Raw genomic sequence first — 25,928 nt, forward strand, 5'->3', positions numbered from 1 at the left:
CAGGTACTCCACACCATGCCATGTTTGATTATTTTTTACTGTGCAAATGTTTGGGTTGTGAGACGCATCATGACGTGGGTGTGACATTGTGCGTAATTCCATCTCTCCCTCCTTTTGAGGATTGATGATGAATTGATGATGGCAAATTTTGAAGTAGAGGGATTGTGGTGACGAATTTGGTATAAGGGAAATATGGGGAAGACGTGACAGTAGTGACGAATTTGTAAATGGGTAGATTTTGTAAATATGGGGTAAGAGCAAGGGTAGTGTAGGTGACAGGGGGGTGACGTACGGTAGGGACGAGCTTTCTCACTTCGCCCTCCGTACGCATTTCACCTTGCATTGCCTTGTTTGACGTGTACCCTTGTGACCTTACCCCTCGCTCAATTGTCTTTCTTTTGTCTCCCACATGACCTGTGCGCCATTGGGTGCCGAGGGGAGCGTGCGTGAGGTGGCCATTGTGCGCCCGAGATTCCCAGAACCAGCACGCATTGCGTTGATGTACCACTTCATGGACCGCTGTTCGGCGGCCAAGTACCACTTGATGGACCCCAGGTTCTGGGGCAGAGCACCTCTGTTGGAGACCGGCCATAGTGGCCAGGGAATCTTGCTTGCGGACCTCGGTAAGGTGGCACCTATGCCAAACAGGTGGACCACCCTTAGTTGGCCCCTGAGGCCCTAAATAATAATAAAAAACGAACACAAGTTGTGCTTTTTATTATGTCCAAATAGGCCGCATGAAGCCAGAAGACGTCAGGAAGAACATCGGCCCAGCAGACAAGGAGAAGACCACCACCAGTTGTTTTGTTGTGTTTATTATGAACCATGGTGACTGCGCACCGAGTGGTGCTTTGTGGTGCTTTTGGGTGCTTTTGGGTGCTTTGGTGGTATTGGTACTGGTGCATCGATGCAATGCGTGCTGTCTCCTCCCTCCCAACAGGAATTTCTTTCTCTTGTTCCCTAAAAAGAAAAGAAAAAAACACACAGGTCCTGGGTTGCGTTGTAAATAAGAAATCACGTCATTGTAAATAATGCTCCCCACCGTAAATGTATAGTTTCAGAATAATTCCGTAATTCGGTTAGCTGTGGGCTTGAGTCTGTTAGACAGGATGCAATGCAATAGGGGGACATACTTATTTGTGTTTTAAAATTGTCACACTCAGGGTCAGGTTAATTGTAGAGGGAATTACACCTACATGTCACACTCAGTTAAGTCTAGTAGGCCCGAGGACGTGCCTGAAGAAAGGAGGGTGCAGTGTAACGGGTTTTGAGAAGTGTAACGGGTTTTGAGGAGTGTAACAATTTTGGAGGAAGGGTAACGGATGTGAAGAGTATGGTTTTGGTATGGTAACATCCTGGTAATGTAAATAATGGTCGCAGCCGTCCTCCTAATTAATTTCATAGAACATACACGCAGGTCACGATATATCTTTTAAATAGTGTATTTCCTTATTCCATGTAGGCTAAGTATGTGTTTTCCACCAGATTGACTTTGCATTGTATCAAACAAAAGAAGCGTAGGCCCTATTCAATTTCCCCAAAACCTCCCTTCCATTTGCCTTCCGCATTTTGGTCGGTTTTTCTCTTCAACCACCATTGGCCACGAGGTAAGGTTGGAGAAGAAAGGCGTGTCTCCACCTCGTCAGAAGAGGGAAGGAGTGAACCGGCCCTAACAGCCAATCAACACCGCGGTGATCGACCCGGTAGGCGTGCCCTCGGAGCCGGCGGCTTGATTTCGGCCGAGGTGATAAAAGCGACTGTAAGGGACTGCTTTAAAAGATGACTGGAGATGAGCTGGAGAGGAGCAACGAGGCTGCACCAAGGAGAGGCCTTGAGAGATACGCTGGGGGATGACCTGGAAGAGGAGCGCAATCCACCGCAAGCCCTACCTACCTGCCTGCAATATCCCCTGTCGTTGGAGAGACGCGCTGAACGGAGGGAGACGGCTCCACCCCAGGAAGAGGAGCAGGTGTGCCGAGCCAGCGCGTGACGGCCGCGGATACGCGACGGAGGTTTTCCCGCCAAAACCGCGAGGGGTTGAAAGCTGCTGCCTCCGACCTTGCCTTCCTCTCAAGCAATCAACCTCGAGCCATTACCTGCCTGCAATATCCACCGTGTGAGTGTGAACGTCCTGTCCTACTCGTTTGTCTTGGGGATTAAGTAAATGAAATAGGATAAGTTAACAATGCACTGTGTGACTGCTCTTTTCCATCTATTGCTGTAAATAATATTGGTCGCTCTAAAATATTGCTTGTGTGTGTATAATAAATCTGTTCTTCCTCCAAACTCTGTCTTTCTTCTCTCTTCTTCTCTTTCGGTCGCTTTAGAGGTTTCCCAATTGAATATCTGTAGCGCGATTAGTCAACGTTCGGGTGGAATCGGGTTCTAATCGGGGAGTAACTGTTCGGACGCGGTTAAATACACCACCGCTCGGTAAAATAACATCCAAAAACCGTGTCCGTAACAGTATTATTATTATTATTATTAATGTGACAGGAGAATTTGAACTCCAAGGTCCTTGTGCCAATAAATCCAAAACTGATGTTTTAAACTTGAAGTGATACATATTTTGCAATTGGACTTTTACAGACAACTTCCCGCTCTAACACCAGACACATTAAAACTCCATTCCCTGTTTACAGCATCCAGCCAAAGATAAGATGATATTCAGGGGAAAAAGTCTTGTCTCAAGAGCAACAGCATTGCCGATGGCCATGTTTCTCTCAGATATCACAGGCACTGCAGAAGCACATTTGCCAGTAAGTACCCCATCAAAATAACTTTGTCAAAAAAAGAAACGTCAGGTGTCTGTGGTGATGGTGCAGTGGGTGAAGGGTGTAGTCGTACTAGCAGTAGCATTAGTTTACCTAGGATGAGAACTCGGAGCCCTTTCCAAGAATTTTACTGGAAATATAACTCTTACACACTTAAATGAAATGTAATTTAGTCTTTGGAATCACTAAAAAACGTTGATTAGAAGCAGAATTAGGGCCAAAATAGTGTAAAACAGGTCAAATTGGCAGCCGTATTGGATTTATGCAAATAAGGCTCATTCTCTGCTCACCTTCACTCCTTCATTCCTCTTCTCTCCCGCCTCTGGAACAAACTCCCTCACTCTCTTCAATCCCACTCCTCCCTCCAGGTCTTTAAAACAGCTCTTCACCACCATCTCTTATCTTCCCCCATCCAAAACCTTGATCTCTTCTACCCCCATTAATTCACCCCAGATCCATTTTTTGAAATACCGACTTCTTTCCTGGATGTCTGAGCAGTGTCCATGTGTTTTATACCTCTCCCACCCCACCCCCCCCCCCCCTTCCCGTGCATCCTCCCGCAAGCCCTCTCCCTCCCACAGATCTCCTGATGTCCCTGTTCTCTGCTGTTGTACTTGTGTGCTTCCCTCTCTCTCCCCATCTTGTCTCCTGCTCCCTTTATCATATGTTTTATGTGTCAGTTTTTTTTTGTGATCAATGTTAGCTCTCACATGAGCCTCGATCTTGTATACAAAAAAAGAAAAAAGGAAAAAAGGCATTGTCTCTTTGTGTTCCAGATGTATGCACATGCATTGTTTACAAAATAAAACATGTTAGTCTTTAAAATCACTCAAAAATGTTGATGAGGCAGAATTTTGGCCAAAATAGTAAAAAAAAAAACACTCAGATTGGCAGCCATACTGGATTTATGGAAATTAGTAATGATGTACTGAAATGCCAGGGTGGCATCATGCATTTTCGCACTACTAAGACCCGACTGAACACAAAAATATATATGGCAGCTTTTGGGACTGTCGGTTGTACTCCATGATTTTTTTTTTAGGGTTCTCGTTCGGAGCAATATTAGTTCCATAGGAATCAGGCCTTGTTATGAGTAGAGATGTAAGAGACCATACTGTACATGAAATCTGATCAAGCCATTGCCTTTCAGGGTACACCTCCAAACAAGACTTTCATCTGCGGTGCAATTTCTGCAGAAACGACCTCGTACAAATCAAAGGTCACATGCCTGCATGGGGAAGATAATAAGATAGCAAGAAGAATGTGTTATCAGACAGGTAAAGAGTTGTCTACACTTCTTTTATACCTGCGATCTGATCACGACGAAACAATCATGAATATCGCAATATAATGATTTGTAAACTAGAAAGCATCTCAAATTGCAAATCTCATCCGCGTCCGCTTTGTACTAATAATGGATGAAATCAACAAGCAGTATGTCAACCGCCATGGGAATCAAGAAGCCAACATTTCAGGTGTTAACATATCATCGTCTTGTTCATCTCATACCTTGTTCTCCCTGTCCTTCGATGCAGGTCGACACTAACCTTCAACAAAACGAATTTTTAATTCCACATTTTCAATAATCACAAATCAAGCTGTTGGCAAAGCGATCGACAAGTATCATGATTCACGAGACAGGATCACCGGGACCTTTCAGGATTCATTTTTCAGGATTTCAGGATTCCATTCCCATGATTTGAGGCGTTTGCACTGAAGTTGTCGCAAGGGTTGTTTATTTCGGTGGCTGAGCATACCTTCTTATCTTTCAGTACCCCATGTACCAACATTCATGACTTTCTGCGAAGAAGTTTTATGACTACTTTTTTTTTTCTTGCATTTCTTCGATAAGAGATGCATTTTCAGACAGTTCGTGGCTGCCATTGTCAGAGGAGTTTGGCCCTTCACAAAGTCTCAGATCATTGAATTTATGGAACCTCTGTGCCCCCAGATTTTTATTATTTTAAACCTATCTGGGAATATAGTTTGTCATGTGGCTCACTAGATCATGTGCCTTTGTTTATCCGCCACCTTGTAGGTCAAACTTGACTACACACTGAATGTATTTTATTGCCAAAATGGCCGTTGCTATTTACAAATGCCTAAGACTTGTTCAGTACAACAACAGGAACATGGTGAGACAGGAGCACACAAAATTATATATCCGATAATAATACTTCTCAAAACAATAGAAAATGAAAGTTCGGTAGAAAACTATAGAGTTCATCATAAACTGACGTCTTCACAAATAATTACATGGGCGGGGTCTTTGAGCGGCAAATTTGATTGGTTGTGATGACGCAAAGTGCCATAATGTTTTGTCCAACTGCTGCTAAACAGAAGGGTTTTGAAAGTAGTAAAAAGGAGATTTGCATCCCACAATGTTCAAGTATATAATTCAATTGAAGTAAAATAAAGATTTTAAAAGTTATAGAAAAAAACAATTTCGGAAGTTTACCGCCATTGATGCAGCGTCTTTTACACCACATTATCTAACACGTTACATTAGTTATTCGGGCCTGTTGGTTGTGTCCTTTATGACGTCCTTAAAAAAAAAAGGAAGCTTCCTGTTTGGAATGATTTTCCATTTTCTTTAATTTCCAGACAGGCAAACTGAACCACCTTTAGAGGCCATTTTTCCCCGCAGAGCAGGGGTTGGCCTTTTTCGAGCACCGTGGTCCCCTTTTTTGAAGCAATTTTTACAGCCGGATGCTCTTCCTGCCACCAACCCTGTTAGTCGCCTCTTGCGACACACAGGGAATTACCAGGCTACTGGTACTCAATTTGCGGACCTCGGAAGGATGACAGGCTGAGTCAACCCCCCTGGCGTTAATTCAGTGATCGACCGGGATCCGAACCCAGGATCCTAGGATCCCAAGCCGGCACCCTAACCGCCGGACGTGATCTGGACAAATTCAGAACTAAAGTAATGCTAAACTACAGGTTGTTTTTTCCAATCCCTGTTCTGATTCGTGTTCAAAATACAACATTCAATTGAAATTAAGTAGTTCCTCGATCATAAATTGACGTTTGTAAACAGACAAAGTGAACCAATTGCTTAACCCTGCTTTTTGTTTTGCATGCGCGGAGTAATTACAGACATTTATTTTGAGAAAGTTCAGTGGACTCAAACAAGTCCAGTAGTTGGTGTGGACATCATTCATGCTACTCGTACCAACTGCTCATGAGAACTTGTCAGGTACAAAACAAATGCTGCCTCATTCAGGCATCAATCTTGGAGTGGTGGTGATCGGAGTTGAATCGTCTCTTTTTTTTCCTAAACGGTGACATTGTAACCTGAATGGCCACCACAGTAAACCTCAACAGACAGCTCAACAAGCTACTGCTTTTCGGTTCCATCACAGGAACCGACAGTACCCTTCAAAGTAATAAATGTGAACAAAGACAAATACCGTAATAATGTACTCATCTGTATAAAAATCAAACAATCCGATATTTCTGGTCTAATTTAGGCTTTTGTTACAGTACAAGTCTCACCAGAGGTCATGGGATAGATTTTTGTAGTTGTAGGATTGGTCCACATGTGCACCTGAATTGTATAACCATGAATATTAACAGACTATAAATTGCAGCATAAAGGGAATAGGCTCATTGCTCTGTTTCAGAGCATCATGTCCAAGAGTGTCACATTTGCTTTATCCCTTCCACAGCCCTCCCCCTTCCACAGATCTACCGACGTCCCTGTTCTCTACTGTTGTTGTGCTTGTGTGCTTCCCTCTCCATCCCACTCTTGTCTCCCGCTCCCTCCATTGCATGTTGTATGTGTCTGTGCATGTTTTCATGTTCAATGTGTTAGCTCTTACACGAGCCTCGATGCTATATACTAAAAATAATAATAATAATAATCTACTATATAAGAGAGATGCCTGTCTGTCTGTCTGTCTGTCTGTGTGTTGCCATTTTTCTCAGATGGCTGAACGGATCTTCGTCAAACTTTCAGAGGTTCATCCTCTGAGTGAGTACCTGGGAGAGTTTTAGGCCAGAAAAAAATTATGAAAAATCGTTTTTTGGAGTTAAATCAGTGGTTTTTTCACTTTTTTTCACTCCACTTTTGGAGTGGAGTTTTTGGAGTTAGATCGTTTTTTTGGAGTTAAAAAAAAAACAAATTGCTCGATGGTGCCTACGCCTTTTAAAATTAATGACAGTTGTATACAAGTACACATTCGCATAAATAAATACAAAACAATCACCAGACATTTGAATGCAAGTAAATCAAACAATTCCGGAAGTGCACGAAGTTGGTAGTGTGGCTTCTTGTTCTTCCTGATCGGCATCACAGTTGACTCAAACGCGATGAACGCCACATTCACAAACCAGCATATATATGAACCCCCTTCCTCTCCTGCCTCCCCCTCTCCCCCCTGTCCTCCCTCCCCCTTCCCCCTCCCCCTCCCTTCCCCATAAACCTTCCCACCCTTCCCCCTCTCCTTTCCCTTCCACCCCTTCCCTTCTCTCCTCCTCCCCCCTCCCCTGCCCGGCAACGCCGGGTACTTCTGCTAGTAATAAAAAAAGAAAAAAGAGGAGGAATGGCATTCCGAAGATGAATCAATAGCAGCTGTTAGAGAGAGAGAGGGCACCTCTATGAAGATGGATCTACAAATGCCACCAATCTCCAAGGATGGTTTCGTCTGTCGCCTTGCACTCCATGACGACGTGGGCAAATCATCATGAAGTGCAAAACTACAGACAACACCACTCCTGAACATCAATTTGGCAGAACACGTAAACCTTTCATGGATATGGACAAGGCACTACATCACTTTGGCATTTCTACAAGAGTGAGCCTCATGGAAGAGCAAGGTAAAATTGACAGAGGGGTAGCACCGCAACAATTGGCACAATTGGCTAAGGGTTTTATTTTATTTTGAATACAATATCGAGGTTTGTGCAGGAGCTAGAGCACAGAATGTAGCAGGACATAAAGAAAAAAAAGGAACTGTAGAAAGAGAGGGGCGGAACACTAACAGCAGAGATGAGGGACAAAATAGAGGGAGAATTCAATGCATAAGGGATGTGGGGGAGAATGAGGGATGAGGGTAAGGGCCAAGGACGTATGGGGGTGAACAAGATGGATACAGCCACCAACTCTCAGTAAGGAAAAAGTGGAAGCTCGGAAATAGTGGGCTTGGGGAGGGTTGTGTTTCGAAAAGATCAATGTTGTCAATGATCATGGTTGTTGGGGGAGGGAGGGGGTTCAGGCCTGAGATGGTGGTGAACAGCTGTCTTCAAACCCTAAAGGGATGAATGAGATTGAAGAGACTGAGGAAGTTGGTTCCACAGGTGGAAAAAAAGAGAAAATAATGAGGGGAGGGGAGATGAGCATGGATTCAGTTATTTGGGTGTTTCACCAGAAGGGGGTTATTGGCAGATCGTGTGCACCTTGCAGAATCCTAGGGGGGGGGGGGGGGGGGCAGAGCATGGAAAGGGCAGATGGTGCAAAACCAGAAAGGAGGTGGTAGAAGAGAGAGAGAGAGAGAGAGAGAGAGAGAGAGAGAGAGAGAGAGAGAGAGGAGAGAGAGAGACCACCGATATGTCTGCGATGTGAAAGTGATCGGCCCAAAGACTCAGCTTCATCATGGAGGATTCCAATGATCTTGGAGGCCTTAGTTGACACGGCCTCAAGTTGAGCAAGGTGTGAGGCAGGGGCACCAGCCCAAAGGGGACAGTATCACTCCACTAAGCTGTGGATAAAGGCCTTGTTGGAGAGAAAATATTCAGGTGTGCCAAGGAAAGACTTTACAAGACAGAGGATGCCCCATTGCCTTTGGAGGCCAACTTTGGAGACCCTTTCCAATGATCCAATTATTTTTTGACGCCAACTTAGAAGTATGGTTTGCCCAATAAATATCACGACTCGATAAACGAACAGGAAAATAAGAGAAAAAGAGTGAGTGAGTGAGTGAGTGAGAGAGAGAGAGAGAGAGAGAGAGAGAGAGAGAGAGAGAGAGAGAGAGAGAGAGAGAGAGAGAGAGAGAGAGAAAGAAAGAGAAAGAAAGAAAAAGGAAGAGAGGAAGAGAGAAAGAAAGAGAAAGAAAGAAAGAAAGAGAGAAAGAGAGAGAAAGAAAGAGAAAGAGAGAAAGAGAAAGAGAGAAAGAGAGAAAGAAAGAAAGAGAGAAAGAGAGAAAGAGAGAAAGAGAGAAAGAGAGAAAGAGAGAAAGAGAGAAAGAAAGAGAAAGAGAAAGAGAAAGAGAAAGAGAGAGAGAGAGAGAGAGAGAGAGAGAGAGAGAGAGAGAGAAAAGAGAGAGAAAAGAGAGAGAAAAGAGAGAAAACCCCACCCTCCCCCCCCCCCCCTCCCAAAAACAATAAAATCAGCATATAAGAGGGTTGGGTTAGAAGGGTTAATAAAGATCGTGGGTCAGGGATGGGGAATGACACGGGGTGGTTGTGCACTGCCTGCTTGAATCTCTGGAGCGAAGGTGAGACGGAACAGTCTCTGGAAGACAGTTCCACACACAGGACAAGTGAGGAATAAAAGAAGTGGTGAAGTTTGCAGTCATCCTGGATTTTTGGAAGTTTAACCAGGTGGGGTTACTGGAAGAATGTATGCATCCTGCAGTAACTAGGGAGGGTTCGGGGATTGAGAGAGAGGAGAGAGCAATGTTGGAGAATAGACGATAGAAAACAGAGAGACCACCGACCTGCCTGTGATGTGAGAGCAACAGACCTTGTGTTTGGCCTCATCACAAGAGATTCCAATAATTTTGAGAGCTTTAGATTCCATAGAATCCAGGAGATACAGATGCGGTGCTGAAGCACCAGCCAATAGCAAAGAGCACTACTCCACTGAGCTACAAACAATGTGCAACTGATGGTTATTGAAAAGCCTTGAAATCTTAAAACTAGTTTTATGGTGTGGACAGTTCAGGTTCACTGCTTAAGTCTGGTGGTAGAACCTGTGGGATGTGTTGGAACACCAGTTAAGGACATTCCAGTCCTGCACAGGTTCATGTTGGCCTGTCTAATGTTCTCATTTGAACACGAATCTCATGCTGCTTGGGTCCCAGGTTACTCCTGCACATTACAAATGTCATTCTCATAGCCCCTAGGACATACAGTACCCCCATGAGCCTTACATGAAACTGTATGACTTGATTAAGGGAGCTTGATAACCATGAGATCTTAAACTAGAAAGAGCAATCAGAGATTGCAGACCCTCGCCAGGATGTGTTTTCAGTGGGTTTTGTAGACTTTTGTGTTAAAAACAAATATGGCGGCCAAACCACGTGACCGATGACGTCATCAATTTTTTTTCTCAACCAATTTATCCCTAGATTTCCCTCAAGAAATTCCATCTTGATCGGATGAAGTTTTGTACTTGTCGAATTATGACATCATCATTACCTCCGCCACCAAAGGTGGATGGAGGTTATGTTTTCACCCCTATCTGTCCGTTTATTTGTTTGTTTGTGAACAAAATATCTCGAAATGTTGTGGACGGATTCGGTCGAAACTTGGCAGAGATGTAGCGTATGTGACAAGGACGAACTGATTCGATTTTGGTGAAGATCCGGATTCGGATCCGGCAACGAGAATTTTTTCAGCGATTCTTCACCATTGGGAGATAGGGCCAAAAACGATACACAGCAGGATATCTCAAAAGGTTGTGGATGGATTTGGACAAAACTTGGTGTCTGACTAGTTGGGGTGTCTGACAAGGACGATTCAATTCGATTTTGGTGAAGATCTGAATATGGATTCGGATATGAAAATTATTTAATTTTAAGCGATTCTTCACCATTGTGAGATAGGGCCAAAAATTATACATAGCAGGATATCTCAAAAAGTTATGGATGGAATTGGACGAAACTTGGTGGACAGCTTGTGTGTGTGACGAGGAAGAATCGATTCAATGTTGGTGAAGATCCGGAGCCGGATCTGGATCCAGCGTGTAGAATTTATTAAGTGATTCGTCACCATTGAGTGATATGGCCAACCAGGCGGAGGTATGCTCTAGTGCTGTTAGCTAGATTCAAAATCCCGTCTCGGAACCGTCTCGATAAATTTTCAATTTTCATAACGGGATCTCGGGTCGGCTCGGTTCCCGGCAAAGTAATACATAAAATAAAATAAAAAAGGCTTCAGAAATAATGGAATTTCATTACCATATTTAAACAACAATGAAAAAAATTCATTTCTGATGTTGAGTACTTAAATTCCGACTTAGCTTCCATTTACCGGGATGAAATCAAATACACCGCCTACATGCAGATGATCGGCCACCGCTAACGCTAAGCGTTCAATATAGCGTGCTCACCGACCTGACGCTCGTCCCACTACCCGTCCCACTACCCAACTTATCAGGCCTAAAGTGGAGATAAGATAACCAAAATACTTTCACATTCAAACCGTCAAACCAAACCCCCCCCAAGGCCCGAGTCCTTATCTTCACAATTGTTATCGCCATGCTGTCTTATCATATTCGTTATCTTAAACGCCAAGACAGAAACAAATTAACTAAAAAAGCCATTGAAAAGTTTGAATGTGAACTCATTCTGGAATCTTGAAGTTAATTCGTACAAAACGAACATTAAACTCATTTTTTCAGTCTAACACGATGGATAATGACAACATAGTCATAAAGTAGAGCGAAAAGCGATGTCAGGAAATAGTGTACTTTATATATTACGTTTTAGCGGTTGCCGAAGACGATAAGAAGAGGCCATTTCGTTAGGTACAAAAGGTTGTTTATTAACGCACAGGTTGTAAACCTGGTGCGTTATAGCGTTTGCCTGGGAATTTCGGGCGCTCAAAAGTGAAGCTAGTTTCTGTCACCCATTTCTGTCGCTCATTTCTGTCGCTCATTTCTGTCGCTCAGATGTGTAAACATGACGTCATCAAATCTATATTTATAGGATAGGTTATAGGAGATATATATGTTATAGGATAGGAATATAGGACCCAAATGACCCAGAGGACCCAAATGACCCAGAGGACCCAAATGACCCAGAGGACCCAAATGACCCAGAGGACCCAAATGACCCAAATGACCCAGAGGACCCAAATGACCCAGAGGACCCAAATGACCCAGAGGACCCAAATGACCCAGAGGACCCAAATGACCCAAATGACCCAGAGGACCCAAATGACCCAGAGGACCCAAATGACCCAGAGGACCCAAATGACCCAGAGGACCCAAATGACCCAAATGACCCAGAGGACCCAAATGACCCAGAGGACCCAAATGACCCAGAGGACCCAAATGACCCAGAGGACCCAAATGACCCAGAGGACCCAAATGACCCAAATGACCCAAATGACCCAGAGGACCCAGAGGACCCAAATGACCCAGAGGACCCAAATGACCCAGAGGACCCAAATGACCCAGAGGACCCAAATGACCCAGAGGACCCAAATGACCCAAATGACCCAGAGGACCCAAATGACCCAGAGGACCCAAAGGACCCAAATGACCCAAAAGTAGTGTAATAATGTTGCTTCTGGGACACCTCCGTTTAACATGGGAAATCCCTATCTAATGTCATTTACCCCCTTGTCTTTTTCAAAAATCATAAACACCTCTATTTCTCCCACCCTCATCTTTATGAACCTTTTGTCTGTAGTACCTATCCTTAATGTTGTTCATTAGACCACTCAAACACTACAAATATTTGTTTTCTCTTATAGACCTATCATCCTTCTTCTACATATCATCTGGCAGATTAATCTTTGACCCACTCAAACATTGACCCATTCACTTCCATATTAATTCTTTCCCTCCCTCATTGCCCCTAAAGACCTCTATTTCTCTCACCCTGTTCTTTACGAACCTTCTAACCTTTTGACATGTTATCCTTATTCATTAGACCACTTAAACACCTGTGATCCTTCTGACCTTATGAACCTTTTAACCTTTTACTCTTAATATCATCTGGTGAATATAACCCACTCAAACAACGACCCTACAAATATTTGTTTATGTGTGGGAAATAATTTAATTCTCCTACAACTCTCCTCACCGTCTAATACATTAACAAAAAATATGTTTGAGTTTGGTTCTTTATTAAGATATTTTAACTGAGCTAAGATAAAATGGTAAACCTCCCTCAATGTTCTTATTTGAGCGCCTCCAGTGCCACACACTTTTTGGTAGGCTCTGCCCACCTTTTGTTAAGCTCCGTCCACTTTTTGGAAAAACCCCGCCCACTTTTTGGTAAGCCACGCCCACCTTTTACTAAGCCCCGCCCACTTTTTGTTAAGCCACGCCCACTTTTTGCTATGTCCCGCTTCCTTTTGCTAAGCTCCGCCCACTTTTGCTAAGTCCCACCCACTTTATAAACTCTTCAGCATTGTATCATTTCCAGGTAAAACATTACATCATTTTCAGGGAATTTCCATCACATCATTTCCAGTTAAGACACGCCCAGGGAATTTCCACAGGAAATGACACACACCCAGCCCTTCTTATAAAAGGCACCGACCACACAGGCTTTTTCAAACACGCTTTCTGCTTCACTTGAGAATGGACTCCTATGCCGAAATGGAATGGGATAACTTTGCTATTCCTTGGAGTCCTACTACCTGTGTAGAACTCAACCTTCAGATTGATGAACTGGACTCGAACCTCTTATCAATGGAGGTAAGTTTGTTTATTTATTTATTTATTTATTTAATTAATTATTTATTTAATTATTTATTTTAATTTTTTTTTTTAGATGAGACTCGTGTAAGAGTTAACAAAGTTAATTTTAATATTCATAGAGCTTGATTTATACAAATAAAAAATATTGTATTAAATTAATACATTGTTATTTTCTTTCACAGGAAATTGTATCTGAGATACGAAATGAAAATTCTGCTTTTAACACAACTTGGGATGAAGTTATTTTTTTGTTTGAAGACATTTTGAACAACCAAGACCCCCAGAACGAGTTCTACCTTGATGACCCAGCCAAAGAGTTATACCTTGGAGATCCACAAAATCCTGAAAAAGAGTTTTACCATGATGATACTTGTTGTGAGTTATCAAAACAAAACCCACTGAACAAGTTCTACCTTGATGAGCCAGAATACAAGTCATACATTGGAGACCCACAAATTTCTGAAAATTGGGAAAGGGGAGTTCTCCCTGATGGTCCGCAGTTATACTATGTGAGACACATCATAGAAACCCTAAAAAATTGGGCAAGGAGAGTTCTCCCTGATGGTCCGCAGTTATACTATGTGAGACACATCATAGAAACCCTAAAAAATTGTGAAATGGGAATTCTCCCTGATGGTCCGCAGTTATACTATGTGAGACACATCATAGAAACCCTAAAAAATTGGGCAAGGAGAGTTCTCCCTGATGGTCCGCAGTTATACTATGTGAGACACATCATAGAAACCCTAAAAAATTGTGAAATGGGAATTCTCCCTGATGGTCCGCAGTTATACTATGTGAGACACATCATAGAAACCCTAAAAAATTGGGCAAGGAGAGTTCTCCCTGATGGTCCGCAGTTATACTATGTGAGACACATCATAGAAACCCTAAAAAATTGGGAAAGGGAAGTTTTCCCTGATGGTCCGCAGTTATACTATGTGAGACTTATCACGGAAACCCCAAATATTTCTGAAAATTGTGGTTCTACCTTGGGGACTTGGAAAGATGGTTATATTTTTGGAGACTCGGAATGGGGGTTTTGTTTTGATGACTCGGAATGTGATACCTATCTTGGAGGCTCAACAGGAATGTGGTTATACCTTGGGAACTTGGAAAGTTGGTTTTATTTTGGAGACTCTACCTGTGGGGTCCATCTTGGAGACTCTTTGGATTCTAAAGCAATGAACAATGTTCTTTGTTTAATGACGCTTGATTTAAGCAATATCAAGAAAGTTCGAGGAAGAAAATGCTGGAAAATTCTTTCTTCCCATTTCTACTTCTTCAAACTTGAAAGCCTTGAAAGACAGAATTGGAAGAAGAGGAAAAAAAATAAAAATGAAATACATATTTTTAAAAAAGAAGAAACAAAAGATTATGTTAGGGTTTGGGTGGGATTTTGAATGTGAGGGTTAGGGATGGGGTTGGGTTAGGGATGGGGTTGGGTTAGGGTTGGGATTTTGAATGTGAGGGTTAGGGTTGGGGTTGGGTTAGGGATGGGGTTGGGTTCGGGTTGGGATTTTGAATGTGAGGGTTGGGGTTGGGTTAGGGATGGGATTGGGTTAGGGTTGGGATTTTGAATGTGAGGGTTAGGGATGGGTTGGGGTTGGGTTAGGGATGGGGTTGGGTTAGGGTTGGGATTTTGAATGTGAGGGTTAGGGATGGGGTTGGGTTAGGGATGGGGTTGGGTTAGGGATGGGGTTGGGTTAGGGATGGGGTTGGGTTAGGGATTGGGTTGGGTTAGGGATGGGGTTGGGTTAGGAATGGGTTGGGTTAGGGATGGGGTTGGGTTAGGGATGGGTTTGGGTTAGGGATGGGTTTGGGTTAGGGATGGGTTTGGGTTAGGGATGGGGTTGGGTTAGGGTTTGTATATTATTATGACTCACTCACACATACACAAAAGTTAAGCCCCAACTGGAAAGTTGAGGGATTCTGTGTTTGGGGTTCACAGATTTAAAAACGTATCCCCATTATACACACACAAAAGTTAAGCCCCAACTGAAAAGTTGTGGGATTCTGTGTTTGGGGTTCACAGATTTAAAAACGTATCCCCATTATACACACACAAAAGTTAAGCCCCAACTAAAAAGTTGTGGGATTCTGTGTTTGGGGTTCACAGATTTAAAAACGTATCCCCATTATACACACACAAAAGTTAAGCCCCAACTAAAAAGTTGTGGGATTCTGTGTTTGGGGTTCACAGATTTAAAAACGTATCCCCATTATACACACACAAAAGTTAAGCCCCAACTGAAAAGTTGTGGGATTCTGTGTTTGGGGTTCACAGATTTAAAAACGTATCCCCATTATGCACACACAAAAGTTAAGCCCCAACTAAAAAGTTGTGTGATTCTGTGTTTGGGGTTCACAGATTTAAAAACGTATCCCCATTACATTTTATTTATTTATTTATTATTTTCAAGGGTATTATCTGCTTACTTGTGTTTTTTGTAATTCTTGCGAGTAAAATGAACCCAAGATTTCTTCTCCATTTAAATCATATAATTTGTAGGTCCAAGGGACTGTATCCATTACATCAATGATTTTAAATAATTCACGAGTCCATTTTTGTGTATAACCTTTCTCAAAATGACTTTTCCATTTGTATATTCTTACAATATCACCAACTTTAAACTTGGGCTTTCTCAAATTAATCTCCTTTTCATATTCTAATTTTGTAAATGTTTCTGATGGTTTTGATTTTGTTGATGAATGAACTGTATTATTGTAATTATCTACAATATCCTGAATTAAATACACCCATTTTTGAGAACCGAGTTGTGTGAATTTTTTATATAATTTCTCTTTTAAAGTACGATTAAAACGCTCAATAACAACTGCCTTTCCTTCATTAAAGGTGCTGTATAATTTAATACCCTTCCCCTTAAGAAATTTCATGAATATTTTGTTATAGAACTCTGTTCCCTCATCAGTCCATAACTTCTTTGGTTTCCTTTTATCCCGATCAAATATTAGCTTAAAGGCTAACATTAAAGTATCACCCCTTTTATTTTTTAAAGGGACAACCCAGGCAAATCTACTCCTCAAATCAATAACGGTTAAAGCATACCTGTATCCCCTGTCATTATTCAATTCAATTAAATCAGCGGACCATATGTGGTCGGTGTATTTAGAATAAACCTTCCTTCTTTTAAACTTTGTGATTATAGGTTTGTGTAATTCTTCAGCCAAAAGCTCCTCAGTCTTGATGACATCATTAGAGCCTAATAGTTTTTTGAGGAATAACCAAGACCAAGTTTCAATTTAGCATTTATCAAATTTCTCACAATAAACCTATCAACTTTCTCTCTCAACGTTGGATTTTGTATCAAAGACAAATTATACAACATTTCGCTGTCGGCTTTATGTTTTTCAGTCAACGTAGTGGTTTTCCCATAAGCAATATCATGCTTCATACACACTTCATCAACCCTATTTGTAGGTTTAGACCAAGGTTTAGGATTGTCAGCCTCATCTAATCTTTTATCCAAGTTTGTTCCTGGACCACAGAAAGAATACCCTGGAAGGTGTAATTCCCCTGGAATTCCAGTTGTTGTAAATTTACTTCCTGACAGAAACTTTTGTATGTCTCCTCTTTTAGGAGAGATGAATTGGCACTTTTTAGAGCCACATACTTGACATATTCCTTTTTGATAAACTCTATTATTTTTAGCTTTAACATAAGAGATATTTTTAGATTTAGTTTTCTTTTTACATTTGAGACAATAACTCATATTTATTTATCAGAAAAATTCCGACAGAGTATCAAAACCTTTTTGGTTTTCAACATATACATTTCAATCTTTATTTTTAAAACATAAAGAATCCTAAGGAATGCCTTCACTCTCTCCTCCATTTATTTACAAATAAAAACTAACTAAAGTCAATGACACCAACATCATCAATCACATAATCTTTTCCTTCTTCTTCTTCTTCTTCTTCACCACTTTCTCGTTTAAATCTCCTCCCTGAAATTGAAGACATTGACGTTGTTATTTTTGAAACCATTATCTTCATAAGAGTTGTTAATTCTTTAATTTCCTCTTCGGTGCGTTGAGATTGATTTATTTGCTGTAATACACTCAATCTTTTACGAATCTCACTGATTTCCATCTTTTTATATTTTTCCTCCCTCTCTCTTTGCTCCCTTTCCTCCCTCTCCTCCTTCTCCTTTTTCTCCCTCTCCTCCTTCTTCTTTTTCTCTCTTTCCTCCTTCTCCCTTTTCTCTCCTTCCTCCTTCTCCTTTTTCTCCCTCTCCTCCTCCTTTTTCTCCCTCTCCTCCTTCTCCTCCCTCTCCCTTTCCTCCTTCTCCTTTTTCTCTCTTTCCTCCTTCTCTTCTTCAACTCCTTCCTCATCCCTTGCTACCCTTGAGTTTGAACCCCAAAGAATATTATACATATACTCATCTGGATTTTGAGATATTCTTGTATCTATAATTATTTTTCTCATAATAGGATACCAATAAGATTTGTTGACGATTTCTAAAAGAGTTTTATATTTCATAACTTTGAGAAGTTCATTTTTATTTAATATTTTAAACAAGTCTCTATTTGTGGGTTTAACAATATCAGTATAAGGCCAGTTTTTAATGACAAAATTCCCATGTATATGCTCCAAATCATAAGGTATGTAATACCGAGCACCCTTTTCTTGTAGGTATCCTTGAATACAAAAATTATAATTCTCTTGTAGTCTTCTTCCTGCCATTTATGTATCAGAAATATATGTGAGATTAATATTATGACAGGTAATACCACCCCATCTTCCCACTACCAAATCGGTTTGTATTCCTCGGCTTTCTATCCTTATCTCATTACCTTCCTTCTTTGTCATGCGAACCATCGCTATACTATCATATATTTTTCTTTTCTTAAAATCACGTATTTGTTGTTTACTAATTGTACTTCCACATAAATCCTTATCCTCACCAAGTGGATAATATTCTTCTTTACGAGACTGATTTAAATCATGTAGGTCTTCTATGTTTATTGAAAAAGACCAATTATACCCTAAATCAGGCATATCATACCCCCATTTATTAATTCGCATATTAACTAAATGTCCTTCTTTATAAAATTCAATTGTAAGCAGGTAGTTAAATTCAATGAGGAAAGGTGTATGGTCAGTATAACCAGGTGTTGTGGTTGTAAATTTTACTTGTTTCACAAAACGTGCTGTTTTCTTTAAAAATATATATTGTGATAAATCACTTAATCTAATTAAGTCATTCGCATCTGTAGGGTTTGGATAATTGATTAATTTATAAGTATTCTTCATATTAATATTTTTACTTACACTATATTTTTGTCGTTCAGCCTGTGCCTTTGTATAATAATTTGATAAATCAATATCCTGAGAGGATTTTCCAAAGATAGAACCATCTTTTCCAACATAAGTCATTTATATTAGATTAAAAATGATATCATAAAAATTTTCATTATTGTTGAGTTGAAATAATACATATAAACATAATTGACCACAACATTTAGAATTAATTTCTTGAACTTGAAATGTTTGATAAACACCATTCTGTAAGAATTGTATTACTTCAACAGGTGGTGGCATACCATAACTATCAAAATAATATTTATCCTGACTATTATGAATACAAACCCAATGAGAACCATTCTGTGTGTCTAAATTCATAATAATATTCTTTGTATTCTTATTTATATGTATTAATTCATCTCTCATACAAATAACCACATTATCAATTTTTAGTGTTTTACAATACTTAGCTAGTTCTATATTTGACGTTGTATTCTTTCCAAATTGTTTAAACCATTTATCCATTTATTTATGAGAAAGATACAATCCATTACCCCGTTTAGTTAGTTTAACACCCGCTTGAGCGATAGAGGAAAGCATATCTCCAACCAACAATCTAGCTTTATCAGGTAGACTTTCAAGTTTTTGAGCAAAATCTACAATTACACCACTTCCACTAATTTGTTTCTCCAACTCCTTGTTATGTCTTTCCAATTCTTTTTGAGCTTTTAGTTGTGCCTTCCTTTCGTTAGCAGTTTTTACCGCTGCTGAAATACCACCAGTCAATGCTCCCGCCGCACTTAAACCAGCAAATAAAGGAATTAGAAACGGGAGAAATCCTCCTCTTGACTCGTCTATTGAATATTTCTTTAACATAGGTTTCGTCATTTTAATTTTAAGTGATCCAACATCATTTAGTGTTTTTACTTGTGTGTGTGTGAGTAAAACATCAATTCTTACAGCTCCTTTTCTTTGAATTGTATTAACATTAATAATACAAGGCTTTTGATTTTGAATACAAGATGTTAATTTATTAAGATTGATTTGATTAACATATACCCCAACCATTTATTTATGAGAAAAAACCTATGTGATATTAATCATAACACCATTATCTGTATTAATCTGTAATTCTGTTTCCTCCAAAAGCAAACAATATGCATTAACCTCTTCACTCTCCCCTCTTTCAATGTATAGAGAAGTATCCACTCGATTAGACTTTATAGTTTCCTTTTGAGAACTCAGGTCAATTGCGTAGATTGTATAAAGTTTTTGAAACGCAACCATATCCAAAATAGGATCATTATTACCATTACTTTCACACACCTTTTGGTAGGACTTGTAGGCTTCCGCATAATCATTTTTTTCCCAATCAATTTCCAATCTATCTCGCGGATAAAATGTGCCATCAAGAGAAACCCGAAGTTGTTTCACCTTAGCATTATCACTCAGCGCATTATTCTTATTAGTACCGTCCTCTCCATCTGGTTTTTTAAAAATGAGCCAGAGGTATCGTGGCTTTCCTTGAAGAACACCCAAATTCCAAGTGTAGGTAGTGTGTTCCAGTTTAACGTGTTGACATCTTCTTTTAAGGTATGATACATTTAGCGGTTTCTTTGAGTTAAGTCTTCTATTTAACATCTCTTCCGTTTTAAGATTAGGAGTATATTCACTGATATACCAACACAAATCATTAATAACAAATTTATTGTTGTCTCCAAAAGCATTTTCATCCCCAAAAAGCAACCTATTTACATTATCATTCCTTTGTAGTTGAAATCTAATTTTAAGACCATACAAAACTTTATCATAATCGCAAAATCCAAATATACCTTTAAGAGGTACTGCTACGGTAAAACTATTCACTGCTTTTGTTTCATCATTATACATTGACTTCCTTTGACTATAACCAGGGTCTGCGTTTGTACCCGTTGACATATCAGGAATAAAACCTTCAACAGCTCCCTTACCCATTCTATCACTAAACGAATATAGTGTAAATTTCATCATTTCAGATGTAGCAGAGACATAATCAACCGCTTCAACCTCTTGTGTTCCAATATACAGGCGGACACTGTCAAACATTTTCCAGAAGAAATCATTTACGAGTGTAGCATTAGTATTATTCGCAGCCTTAGTGAATTTAAATTTACACAGCAAGAAACTATCAGCTATATTCAAGTAAGTTTGTTGATTATTTATTTCAAAACTTTTTGTTCCGTTTGAATTCCAGTCTGTTCCTGTTATAGCATTTACCTTAAAATAGTCTTCCTTTTTAGTGGAGTTTGAAATGATAATCGTATCATCCAAATCATAGATACTATCAATCGCTTCCATACTTGTATTTATATAGCATTAAAATTGTTGAAACCCTGACCCAAGTATTTTAATGATTTTTTGTCGTTCTTGTGAAGATAGTTGAGTTTTACCTTTTTTTATTTCTTTGATTGCTTGTAATTTATGAGACTCCTTTTGAGCATCTTTTATACTCTTTATAGCACCCGCAACGGAGCCCACGGCAGAAGCAGTTGAATCAATTAGGTCTTTATGTTTAAGGATGGTTGAACCAATACCCATTAGAGTATCAATTATCCCATCTCCTTTATTTCGAAATTGATGACCTACACCTCGTTGTCTCTTAGGTTTATAGTATCCTCTACCCACATACCTTGTATAGTCTGGTGAAAGGAACATGCCCTCCCCTGTAATTATTTTATATTTTCCCAACTCGTGTTTTCTCACAATAACCATTATTTATTTATTGAAAAACTTCACGTAGGTGAATTCTGATGGATATAATTTCATCATTAAAGGATATCATACGATTATCTTGGTCGGTTATCCTAAAACTTACTCTGTATATGGTTTTTCCTGACACAGGTAAATAGACAAGATTTTTTGGTTCCATATTAAATTTATAACCAATCGGGGTTGAGTATGCACTGAATGAAAATATTGTATTTGTTCTTATTCCATCGTTATAAGAACCATCAATCAAATCACAATGAATTAATACTGAATTTATACCGGAGGATATTTGGATAACATTATCACTGTAAAACGTCCCGTTATTTTCAATCTTTTTTGAAGAGAAACCCAATAGCTCTCTAAACGAATTTTCAATCGTGAAATCAACTTTATAATTATTTTTAAGTTTAATAGTTGATTTTGAAGTGTGTTTTTGAATATCTATTACAATATTTTTTGGTTCATCACCTTTTTCTTTCATAAGGCGAGAGACTTCTGAAGATATTTGAGAAATCTCGTAAGCTCCAGGTGAAACGGTTATAGTTTTATATCCACTTCCTGGATTATAACTAAACTTGTTGTTTTTCTCTGTGATATTAAAAAGGGTATTGTAAGTTTCCATTGACAACAAAGATGCCTCATATGAGGTAAGGGGGTCAAGTTGTAGTGGGTAAGGGAATGAAGCTGTGTAATCGCTCGTTGTGAAATTAAAACTAAGAATTGTGCTTCTCATCTTATTTAATATCTAATAAAATATCTTTGTATTGACATTTATTAATTATTTTCATGTTCATCAACTGATCTAAAATGGCTGAGGATTCATTAAAACAATTGTTGTTTCCAGCCTTCTTACTACCTAACAACAATAATAGCCTATTAACTAATTGTGATGGGTCATTTGGAAGAAAACTAACACCCGAACCAAGCTTACTTAAAGCATCAATAATATGTTTCTCCTTCTCATTCTTCTTACTTTTACCAGCAACAGAAACTCCATAATCAAGTGCATTTAGCAACTCAATATATACCCTATCTTCCTCTCTTTCCATATCAAGTGGTTCCTCAAAATATTTTGAACCGCTGAATCCGGGGTTTGTTAGAAGAAACATTAATCTTGGAGTTAATTTAACATTTGGTTGAGTAGAACTCAAGAACATCAATTCATCATTAAATATCAATACCTTTTCTTCCACAAGATGAAACACTGCTGGTTCTTCTGTTGGAATGAGACCTGCTCTGGTTTTTGAACCCGCCGAATATTCATTGTTTTGAAGAGCTTCCACAACATAATTAGGGGGTTGATTTACCTCCTCAAGTTTCCGAAATAATCCCTCGTCATCATATTCTAATTCACCAAGTTCTTGTTTTGTTATCTGACTAAAATCTTTGAGCATTTGAAGTTTTTTCGGAGTAAATTCTACCGTGGGAACTGTAGGTGAGTGTTGAGTTTTCAAAAGTGGTTTAAAGAATTTCTCTTGTTTTCTTTCAAAGGCTTCTTCACCAGTTAGTTTCTGTCTCCGTTTCTTCTTTATCTCTTCCTGTTGTTTAACAACTTTTGAAACTAATTGTTGATGTTCCTTAAACTTTCTTTCTCTTTCTTCGGTATTCATTTTCTGTATTTATTTATTGAAAAATATCATTTAGTATCTCATCTTGTTTCACAACAATATATTTATATTTTCCAATCGTGTGTTTCATATAATTTTCAAATTCTTTTTTACTACATAACGTAGAGCAATTATCTCTCCAAAAATTATTTACATCTATTGAATTTAACTTAAATAAAATAAAAGTATTGGCATTGTTTCTTATTGAGCGTCGAGGGAGTTGAAAATATGATTGACTAAGATATATACAATTACAAGAAGAATGTCTCCCTCTTGTATAGTAGCTATCCATTACTGTTTGGTTTCTCTCATTAACACAATCATCAAAGATGACGAGGTTCTTTTTTGATTTATCTAAATCTTGAGGTGAAGGTATATCATCCGTATTATCACTGAGAATACAAGTTATGGGTTTCGATTTTGATTTCTGTGTATCACAAAATAATTGTATTATATCTTCAATATTATAATCATTCAGTTTGTTTTGAAGTTTAAATAAACCGATAATGTCTTCCTTTTTAAGACCTGCATTAAAACCCTGTGAGAGTAGTTGATACTCGGGTTGAAAACTTGACTTTGTAAAAATTATTAAATTATCATAATCTAAAAAATTAGGACCAAGGAGCATCTTTAAAAGTAAACAGGTTTTCCCACATCCGCTTGAACCAACTATTAGACATCTCAATGAATTTGGAATGTTTTTATGGTTATTAAATTTTATCTTATTTTCCCAAACGGGTAAAAAATCATTCATTTATATATTTGGAAAACAAGTCATCCAACTTTTTTTGAGATATTTTAGAAACTCTATATTTTATCCTGAGTTCGGGTTTAATTTCAAAATAATTCATTATTTTATTTATGTAGTATCTTGTATTAACATTTCCATTAAAATTATTTTGAATAATAAATATCATTAAACCCTTATACATTTCCTCAATACAAAGAGTCTCTTTCCTTGTAAGAAATGGTGTATTATCACCATAATGCTTAACATTCATCTCTCTTATTAATCTTGTAAAGTAATTCATTTTTGGTTCTAATTTAAAAGTTATATGTTTTTTTATATTTCTTATTATCATTAATTAGAATATAATCACAGAATAAACATTGTTTATATGAATCCTCATCATTAAGCCCCACTCTATCACAAGCCGGACAATTCTCTAATTTATCATATGGAGAGTCTGGAAATTCTAAATATCCTTCAGAACTTATCATATTTATGTGGTAAATTTTTACTTAAACTAAACGCAAGTTTATTCATTAATAAATACAATGTTTCAAAGCACAAAAGACAAATTTCAATCAATCTCTACTTCGGTGGAAGATATAGAAAAATATGTCAAAGATGTTAAATTGAACAAAGATAAATATGGAAATTTTTGGGTAAAACCAGTTATGGAAAATAACATGAGCCCCTCTATTTCATTTAAAGGAAGAGCTCTAACTATACCTGGAAAGACATCCATTAAAGTAAATCTAACAAAAGTTTCTCCTCTACTCCTGGCAATTTATTCAAAGCTTGAAAAAGTGATTGACCACGATACTTTGAAAAAGAATGATAAGACCATTAATAATTCTAGAGGAGACATTTGTATTTTCTTTAATAATCCAAAGGGTGTAGATCTAAGTAAAATGAATGATGTTAATATTTCTGGTGAAATGTCATTTCGTTCTATGATAGTTAGAGATTATTTAAAGATAACTTTTGATATAAAAATTGTAGAGATTGAATCTGTTAATGAAAGAAAGTATATAGATATTGATGGGAATATTTTTCTTGCTAATTAAATATGAGTCAATACAGCAGTGAAGATTTTACTATTTCATTGAACTCGGACGATAGTGATGATAGTATTTCATTGAACTTGGACGATGGTGATGATAGTATTTCATTGAACACAGATGATAGTTATGATACTAATAGTTTGTGCTCAAATGATAGTTATGAGAGTAGCTTTATTGATGACTCTGAGTATGATTCTGAGTATTCATGTGATAGTTATGACTTAGATGATTCTGAGTGAAAAAGTGTTTTAGTTTAAGCACAGCGATATATATAAAACGGAGCTGTAAAGCTCAAAAGTGTTTTATTTTAAGCACAGTGATATATATAAAACACCACGTTTTCTCACGCTATAAATATGGTTTATTGTGATACTTGCGAGAAGGAAGTAAAATATTATAAACAACATATTCTCACCGCAAAACATACATACAACATTTTAAACAAACTTTCCCCTCTTCCACCTGAAACAAAACACTGTTCTACATGTAATAAAAATATCCTCAAGAAAGGCTTCAAAATACATCTTAAAACAAATCTACATTTATCAAATTTTATCACAACTAAAAACTCTGATGGAGCATTCAAAGGACATATTAAAATAAGAGTCTTTAACTTCAAACCTCCTGAACCAGAGTCTATAGTTGATGCTGTAGAAATAGTTAAACCTGCTGTTGAAACGTTGATTGAAAAAACACTAAAGGAAATGAAACCACTTAAATTTTATATGGGAGTAAAATTAGAAATGACAAAGGATGAAGGAGTTATAGATGCACCATACATGAGAACTGAGCCACACTTTATATCTTCATATCAAGATTTTAAAACATCAGGAGTCTATGATGAACTTATTAAACAAGAGCAAGATGTGGATAATTCAATCGTAGGAAGTGGATTCAATATAGGAAAAATTATTTACATAGACATTCATATTCTTAAATCAGATCCTCTAAAAGCTTCTTCTTACATTGATTTACCCAGTGTTATCAAAAATAGAAAAGCAGTTATCAATATCAAAAATAAAGACAATAAATGTTTTCTCTGGTCTATTTTAGCACACTTACATCCTCCACATTTTCATGATGAAAGAGTATCTCATTATAAAAAATATGAGAATACATTAAATACGAAAGATCTAAAGT

The 25,928-nt window shown here is 38.4% G+C and overlaps 1 long non-coding RNA gene across 1 annotated transcript in view; it reads left to right on the forward strand.

Annotated features, from left to right (window-relative positions):
* LOC144892910 (uncharacterized) overlaps window positions 1-25,928 on the forward strand; it is a 71,153-nt gene that overhangs the window by 7,946 nt on the left and 37,279 nt on the right. The window contains exon 2 of the long non-coding RNA XR_013624031.1: window positions 3,925-4,051. This is a non-coding gene — a long non-coding RNA (uncharacterized LOC144892910). The remainder of the gene's footprint in view (window positions 1-3,924; window positions 4,052-25,928) is intronic.

The sequence above is a fragment of the Myxine glutinosa genome, chromosome 7, assembly GCF_964187855.1.
Source record: "Myxine glutinosa chromosome 7, kmMyxGlut1.1, whole genome shotgun sequence".
In the NCBI taxonomy this organism is placed as follows: Eukaryota; Metazoa; Chordata; class Myxini; order Myxiniformes; family Myxinidae; genus Myxine; species Myxine glutinosa.